This window comes from Haemaphysalis longicornis, unplaced genomic scaffold, assembly GCF_048455015.1.
Source record: "Haemaphysalis longicornis isolate Haplotype H1 unplaced genomic scaffold, Haemaphysalis longicornis Haplotype H1 scaffold_3, whole genome shotgun sequence".
NCBI classification, from domain to species: Eukaryota; Metazoa; Arthropoda; class Arachnida; order Ixodida; family Ixodidae; genus Haemaphysalis; species Haemaphysalis longicornis.
This window is the reverse complement of record NW_027526335.1, coordinates 122,088,305-122,097,368: the sequence shown is the minus strand read 5'-3', so window position 1 is coordinate 122,097,368 and position 9,064 is coordinate 122,088,305. Positions and strand designations below refer to the sequence as shown.

The 9,064-nt window shown below is 45.4% G+C and overlaps 2 pseudogenes; both read right to left on the bottom strand.

Annotated features, from left to right (window-relative positions):
- Window positions 1-4,199: 4,199 nt before the first annotated feature.
- Window positions 4,200-4,843, bottom strand: LOC144173411 (uncharacterized; annotated as a pseudogene).
- A 1-nt stretch (window position 4,844) lies between these two features.
- LOC144175414 (THAP domain-containing protein 1-like) lies at window positions 4,845-6,020 on the bottom strand (annotated as a pseudogene).
- Window positions 6,021-9,064: the final 3,044 nt, after the last annotated feature.

Here is a 9,064-nt window from a genome sequence, read left to right as displayed (position 1 = left end):
TTTCTTCTAATAAAGAGCTCTCTCTCTCTCTCTCTCTCTCTCTCTCTCTCTCTCTCTCTCTCTCTCTCTCTCTCTCTCTCTTTCTCTCTCTCTCTCCGTGCGAAGAAAGCGGGCAATGGATGTGAAGCAGCGCCAAAACAGGCCTAAAAGAACTGTCGCTAAAGCAGCCGACAAGGCCGTCCCTCCGACGTGCCCGCCGGTGCGAGCAGTCACTTGCGTGCGAGGAACGCTGGGTAATAGCGGGTTATCGCCGCGCTATAGCTGTGCTCCGTGAGTGAAAAGCGCCCTGCTCATCCCCAGCCGTGTTGGATGTTTTTTGTCCCTCACGCCCTGAAAGAACCGTTGGCAGGTGGAGGAGAGGAGAAAGCTTTGCTTTAAAACTGTAGCATTCAGAAGCATTTAGGATAGATTCCTGATTAATTAACACAGAAACCATTCAAGAGAGTAGGTTATGAAAAAATTATTACTGGCACTTCCGAGTGTTCGAAAAAACTCGCGCGCGAAAGCTCGCCTACAAAATTACAGCTGGAAAGTTTTTTCCGCTTTCCTCGCTGCTCATTGTGCGAAGCGGTCACAAGCAGACTTTGTCTCAAAGGGAGAACATCGAGAGAAATAAGGCAAAAAGCACAATCTTCTGAAAGTTTGTCAATTTTTCTGCGGCATATCTCTGAATTGTTCTGGTAATGGCAAGCTGACTGGTTGATATAACAGAAGCCTCCGACAAAAGAGAAGTAATCAACTAATACGCACAAAAAATTCGCCCCCTATCTGCTCACTACGCCACAAATGTGTTCAAAAGACGATAGTATCCTTTCGTCATTACCATGTAAATGCTTCCATTTTCTTTGCAGTGGTCCTTTCACGCTCTTCCCCTCCAGCGTCGCTCCTCCCATAATCAACACAGTAAATGTTTTCACAAGTCTATTCAATTTTGCCTAGTTCCACTTCTTTCGCAAAATCTACTGAAACATTTTGTGATTTTTGGCGTACTTTGAAGGCCCCCTAGAAAGGGCCCAGCAAGCGTTTTCGGTATTTTTGGGTCAAACCATTTTTTCAAGGCGTATGTTATTATTTGCTATCGCAAGGATGAGGCAGTCAGGTAATTTTAACTTTTCAGGTATTTTTCAGGTATTTTTAACACTGCAACCGCCACTTACGTATTGATATGTTGCTTCAAATATGTTTATTGTTTTCTGTTTGCTCAACAATGTTGACAAGTATGAACACTGCCCTCAGATAAAGTAATTTGGAAATGTTTTGACAAAATAAACAACTCGTTCAAGAATTTTTTTTGAAGTTTTGGCCGGATGGCTGAATCGAGGTACAGACAGACACATAAATCCACTGACAGACCAAAATGTTCGCGATTAGTACCAAAAGTAAGACTGCCGCCATTAAAAAATTACAACCATCTCGAAGGGAACCATGAGTAGGATGCGGAGCGTCATGGGGGTTCCGTTTGCATTTCCGTTATGTTTGTTAGCCAAATTTGGTGGAAATGTAGTGAACCCCGTAATGCTCATATATCCTACTCATGGTTCACTTCGGGGAGATGGGTGTAATTTTCCTTATTGTATGCGTATATACGCGAGTGAGACGAGATTGAAGTGGTATCTAAAGGTCTTTATTTAGGTTTGCACGTCTTCTTACTTTGAGTGTGACGGCCTTATGGTCGCTGAAGTGTACAGTCAGTGGATCTCGTAGCAGCGGTTGTATGCAGTCGTCGCATTTGCAGTTGGTAAAAACGAGATAGATACATGTTCCGTGGATTGTAGTTGGGTGTAATTGCTGTTAGTGTTTGCGCTGGTGCTCTCACTTAATTGCGTCAGCACACTCACTGACAGGGCTGTTGCTTCCATCCTACTTCATCTGAAGAATCACGGAGTCAAGCGCAAGCACAACCGGAGTTGTTGTTGTTGTTCCTCTTCTATGGCAGGTACCCACGGGGGGGATTGGCCAAGAAACGGTGGTGTGCGGACGCCGGACCACAGCCGACACCGCGGGACATACCCCTGAATATAAGACGTGGGGGATTGGGCAAGAAACGGTGGTGTGTGGACGCCGGACCACTGCCGACGCCGTGGGACATACCCCCGAGCATAAGACGCTCCGCATCTAAAAGACAATCGTCTTATTAAGGATTATCGCGTTTAAAAACAATGATGCCTCGTAAACAGTATTCTGAATTTAAACTTCCGGCGTTACTCCTATTTTCTGTTTTCGAATAACGGCACCTAAATAAAAGCATTTATCATATTTGAACTCAGTTAGTTTGCAGCGGCAGTTACCACTTCATACACACAGTCTTCCGCAGGTGTTTTACCAGCAACAGGTTTAGGTGTTCCTGTAAAATTGCTCAATCTCTTGAAAAACAATTAAAATTGGGCGTATGCCAATGCTTACGCGTAAACATAAGCCGAAATGTCTCTGTAATATGACTTCGCTATTGCAACACAGAACCATTTTCCTAACACAGGTAACAGAGATATTGTCAGTATCAGGGTTATTGCGTTTATCCCTGCTTTTTAGCTGGAAACGGGGGGTCACTGTTAAAATGCATTAGGTAGGTACGATTAATAATGATATTACTGCAGGCATCCGTCGACACAAAAAAAGTAATTTTTGCATATGGTCCAATTTTTAAATTTTGTGACAATAAAAAGAAGGGTATACTACATATTAACAGTCACTAAGAAACCACTAACATTTAGTGCAGGCTAATAAAGAACAAAACCAGAAGTGCTAACTTTCAATGTTCTGGGGCACCCCGACACTTCAATGCTATTAAAAGCATTGATTAAAAAGTAGGAGGAGGCACAGAGGAGGTAGGCTATTAAGAGGAGGTAGGCTATTAAACAAAACCAGAAGTGCTAACTTTCAATGTTCTGGAGCACCCCGACACTTCAATGCCACCAAAACCATTGACTAAAAAGTAGGAGGAGACACAGAGTAGGTAGGCTATTAAGCGGAAGTTCTACTACGTGCATTTTGGTAACGCTTGACACAAGGTACAAACGTAACACTCAAGGGACAACTACGCATCGTCATTCGTCACTTTGGCAAAAAGATTGAAAAGCACCTAGGATGTGGTCATGCCACCGCAAAGCTCCGCTGCTTCGAAAACAGAGCCAGTACTGACTCCATTGCGAAAGCAAAGAAACAACACTCCTTACAAAAAGAAAAAAGAACAGAGAAAAGAGGAAAAAGTTTTTTTCGATCTCAAAACCGGTGTTGATGTAACACAAATGATGCGAAGAGCACTGTTGTCCCTGTAGATTAAACGAAAATACTCCGAACAATCGCAATGGTGAAAATAAATGCGAAAAAAATGATGACCAATAAACGGATAGGAAATAACAGTAGGAAACGGCGGGGAACACAAATGACGCTGGGCGTGTGCTTGTGTAGGCGCCTTATATGTGTCGTTGTTTCTTAGCGGCTGCGGAGTGTTCCCAACAACGAACCGACCAGGAACTCGCCACTTGATGTGGCTGTCTGACGTTCGTCTATCATTTTACACCGCCTCCACTTTGGGATAGGGGCTCCGGAAACCAACAATTTCCGCTTCCCTACAACAAAAGCACGGGATTAAAAACGAACACAACAGAAGCCGTTACGCTTCAGCTCTCTGCAGGACTCAGACCGTGTTTCACATTTTGTGTCCGTTCTTTGCTTTCAACTCAACGCTTCACTTCCATGTTTTCTTCTTTTTATCGCGCCGTTTTGTTTTCTTCGCTTATAAATAAAAGTACCCGCTGCCCATTTATTTGTTTTGCAATCACCGCGAAAACGTATTTTATGTTTATTTTTTGTGTCCCCTGACAACCAGCGGCATTGCAAGTGGTATTTTGCGTATGCATCCAAGGAGGATATAAAAACTTGCTGGAATGGAAGCCGCCTATGCGTACCCATGGGAACGGATGAAGCCGCGCCAAGCGGTCGGCGGCCATCTAGGAAGTGGCAAGAAACAGCCGAGTAGAGCTGCACTCGCGCTTATTTGAGAAGCAGATGCAGTATCCCGCGTCTTCAAAGCAGTAAAAACAGTTGCGTCAGGTTGTAAGTATTTATTCTTCGCTTGTCGGTGGCCAAATGGCGTACGACAACGCTTAAAAAAACTCGAAAATGGCACAAATTACAAAATCACACAAACATTAAAAATATATGCGACAGCATACCAAAATTGTGCACTGCGGGGACACTTACTGGTGTTTGAAGTTGATCATTCTCGAAAGAAGGGGCCTGATCCTGTCCTTGATTATCTCGTGGTTTCCTTCTGTTGTCATGTGGTGGGTGCGGATTTTCACATCAGCTCTGCCACTTTTTTGCACACGCTGTAGATATGATTGTCAAGGAGATCAAGGTCAAGAATGTGCTGCTCTAGCTTCTGAAACCATTTTTCCTCTACAGACAGTCGTAGCACTTCCAAAACGAGATGCTTTGAGTGGGAGTTGACTGCTTGAATTGTTCCACACTCAATCTGTAGCCGCCGCAGCCCCTTTTCAACGGCTTCACACAAGCCAATGACATCCTTGGACGGGGAAACAAGCCCACCTCTGTTTTTCTGCTGAACTAGAGGAGCTGGCCCATCTGAGTACAAGGCTGCAATGCACTCTTCGCATGTTGTTCTCTTGCACACTTGGCGTACAACGAAGTCTGCGATATAAGGCACCACCGCAACAACCATAGAAAGGTTTTCGGTGTGCGTGTAGTCGTGGTCGTCATGAGGTTCAAAGATCAAGGACCTGCGCATGTCCGCGAGCGAGCTCGCTGCGTCTACCTGGGAGGCAACAGTAGTGGTATTCAGGATTGAAACCGTGTTTTTGGTGCAGTTTCGCGAACTAGAAGATGTCAGGAGCTCCTTGGATCGACTTGTACGAGCCCCGAAGTGTTCGCTGCGACGGGAGGGCCTCGTTGAACTTGAATCGTACGTACTCGTACGCGGCTGGACCTTCTTCTGACAAGAGTCTTCGCTCTCTGATTTCTTGGGCGGTTTCATTTCTCTTGACCAGCCTTCGTTTAATTTGCTGCAGCATTTTGACCTTCTTATTTAACTGTGGTATCTCTTCTTGTGAAGCAAGGATCCTGTCTTTGTGGAAATGTTTGGTGGGCGAGTATTCACGAAGATCTTCAGCTCCAGGCAGGTCGCACAACCCAGAACGCTCAGAATCAGGCGGGGCCGGGAAATCTTGAGACTTGGGGTCGGGACGCTTCCGTTTTACCTGAAGCTGAAACCACCATACGTTTTCTCAGACGAGTAAAAAAGGCAGCAAGCGCAAAAACTAAATAAAACTTTACATGAATGCTGTGGATCCAACATTTAGACTACACTTTTTCTTGGCAGAAATAATAGATGTATTAAGCAACAAGCTTTGTCATAATCATGCACGAGAAGTTGTATGCCAGCAAAAAAAAAAAAGACATGGCACCCGCTCAATAGTGTAACTTTCTATTCGCCGGATGAATCTTTATATCTTTCTTGATCACCAATTAACAACAGTTACTCCTCAACCGTACCGCCTATTCTCGGCCCACAAAAAATACCGCTACCGCGCGTAACCACAACGAGTAATTGTGGAACAAGTAATTATGTAACGATGGCAGTAATACAAGTTTCTGCAGATGAGGGGGAAAAGCTGGAAACACCGTGGGCACACTTCCCACCCGCAGTCGCGTCGTTTGCCCAGTGCGGTCGAAGCACTCAGGAGTGAAATGCACAGAGCACAGGCGGTTTCCATCGTTAGCACGCCACCCTTCACGGTGAACTGCCCGCTCCCAAAGACTCCGAACCATTCTCCGGAAACCTGTCAACAAATATACGACTATCAGCTGCGGCACACACCTACCCGCAATGTCATTTTACTGCTCCTTCATGAGCGTGCGTGCAAGCAAACTACAATGCGGCTAAAATGACCGCGAGTAGCTCAATTGAACACGCTTTCATGTACTCACAGGTGAAATGTGAAGCCACAACCTTTCTTCAGCCTGTTTGTACATCCGTGGGCAACGCAGGAGGCAACCATTATCCAAAAGCAAGGCCTGCACTCATTTGAAAATTCAACAGTACAGCGTGCACCAGCGAAGAAGCGTAGAGGCGATGCGCCGGGAGCGCGCTTTCTGCCTCCGGCAAGATGGCGGCCGCTGGCGTCACTTAACGGGCTCCGCTTCCACTCCAGCAAATCTTTATATCCTCCTTGTATGCATCCATCCTTATTTCCGTGTTACTTTTTTTTTGTGCAGGCCACTGGCTGAGCACTTACCCTTAACCAATGGTGAATACTTCCTTTCGACCTAGGCGGTTTTGTTGCCTTTGTGTTCCCATATGGCATTGTACTGGTCGCCGTGCGGTCATTAGGGGGAGAAGGAAATGGCATCTACTCACCTCACAGGGTGGCGGCAGATGGCGCCGCATCTTTCAGCTCAAATGGCCTCCTTAGAATCACTCTGGGGCAAAAACAAAATAGCGAGCACAAAACAAACACCTATGGAGCATGCGCCGCCAGTGTGCTAAGAACGAAGAACTAGTCGAGATCGCCACGACGCCTACCTCTGTACTTTCTGCGGACCCTTACATGTGCATTACATTTTTGTTTTTCGGTGTTCCATTTTTCTGATGCAGTATTTTGCCTTTTTGTCAGCTGTAGTGGTACAGCGGTACGGCGCCGTCATTTGGACTACAGTGGGTTCTGTCCTTTGCTAGAACATGTCCGCCGCGGCACACCAATGAGCTGTGTCGAGCGCGAGGCCAGGAATCTATAAGATGTAATATATTGATCCTCAAACCTCTTATCAGGACATATTGACACGAAAAATTTGCAATTATACTTTTCCACCACATTGCAAAAGTGGCAATACAGCTGCGATTACTTGCTTAACATAATGACGCGTACGTAATGTAATTTGGCCTAGCATGTGAAACAAAAGGGTACAAGCCTTTGCAGCCCATGGTTCACAAAAAAATGGCTTGAATAATTCATCACTCAGTAGGTCCTCTTTCGCTAGTATCCGTAGAGAACATATCACAAACTAAAGAGGACATTTTACGAAGCTTATTTTTGGAAATATCAGCGCGTGCGTATCGGAATTTGTTCCGAAAGTTCAGCTTTTGCCTAAATTTTGTATATAAAGTAACTATTTCGGAACATCCTATCACATGAAACCTATCGGCTAGAAAACATGCTCGCACACGTTTCTTCGACAATCAACTAGGTGTCGTAATGAACAAGATTTTAAGCATAGTGTTTTTCAGAATTCAGATATAGGAGCATTGCGTAGAGACATTCTTGAACATCCTCCACACCTGGTGACCTTAGTCCATTTTGGCGTTGCCAGTGACCTGGCGAGCGTGATTCAGTGGGCGTCTACCACCCTCCCTACTCCCCCTCTTCCCCTACCGGCAACCTTCGGTCCTCCTTTTCCTAATAAAAGAATTTATCATCACCACTTTTTTCGTTGTATGAGAGGGCTGTCTAGCTCTGTGGTTGTGGTCTCGCGTGGCAGTTAGGTTCTACGGGCCTGTTGATTTCCCTGTTACCTTTGTTTACTACATTCCCTATATTTCTAACAAACCTGTCCTTCGAATAAGTGCGGCCTGGGCACCGCGAATGGCACTGGCTTCTGTAGAACAAGGTACGAACGGTAAGCTCTCAACGCATCTTGCGCTTCTTTCATGTTTTTATTGGCCGTTCTCCCTACGCCCAAAACTGCCTGCCGCCTTCTAGAAGCCCTCGTTTTACGAAACTCCGTCAAACAGAAATACTCCAGTCCCCACCTAGAAAATGACCCCCAGGCTAGAGAACAACACCGGCACCGGGAGTGACATAGGAATTTCTTTCACACTTTTAGACGTTCTGCTCCCCACCCCGCAAACACGTTGTTAGTACACGGCCTCGCCAGTGAGCGAGTATTGATCCCCGAACTGCTGCCGTTTTTACCTAGAACGGGGTGTCCATTCGGTGTTGCGGGGATCACTCCCCCGGAAACTACGTCGAAAAGACTTCGTATTTTATTCTTACTACTACAAACTGCACGATTCCCTATTTGTTTACGTGTTCTTTAGCTGTATCCGTTGGAAGACCATGTGCTTCAATATAAAGCCATGCGCTTGTTTGGTTCTTTGTTGTATTAAAAAAGGCGTTAGAACAGAAACCGCCTTGTGACCTACCTTGCTCGTTTTTTGTTTCTAGGATTTCGACTTGACGGTGCAAGCGGTGAGGGGGACGTTCCTCTTACAGGTTCGGGAATTATTCCTGCGGGAAAGCTGGGTTGGCAAAAATATGGAAAAGAAGAATAAAATTCCAAAAGACGGGGATCTGGAACACCTGAGAAACAAGCACTAATCAGGAGGCGGTCGAAACATGTACTCGTGCCGATGCACCATATCACAGCGGCAGAAACGTCGTGTTATAATAGCTAAAGCAAGGCTCAGGAAAAAACCTAAAGAAGCTATAAATGGAAGGGTGTGCTTGATAAACGATGTGCACAGCATTTGCGGTAAGCACATGCTTTTCCCGCTTTGAAAGAACACTGGACGGACTTTAAGCATTGTCTGATTCTCTCACCAGATTAAAGTTCAGAATTTACAGGCTATGTTTTGTGTTCTAGCTGCGTTTTAATACTGTTTTACGAGATAAGTAGGCTTTAAAGGGCTATACGTCTATTGCGCGAAAAGTAACGAAGGCTCAAGAGAGACGACACGAGACAAAAGGCACTTTCAACAAACCTTATTAAGAAGAAATCCCAGATTTATACCTTTCACTGTCTCTCATACACAATCATCCAAGAAACAAGGAAGAAACGTGTACTCCTCTTTTTGCATTACCACACTCTTAGGGCACGTCCCACTGCGATTGCGGTTTCAGGATAAACGGTTGTCTTCCCGTTGTACAGCATGGATTACCGACTCGCCCAAACCTGCAGCTTTGAAGGGGTTACTTCCCTCGAAGCTTCGGGTATCTCGATGCACTGGCACTTCCTAAAAGCTAAACTTTATTGCAAGCAGTTTAAGCACAACCTTCGCGGGACCAAACAAAGCTTATATTACAATGTAATAAGAGACGTGGAGGGG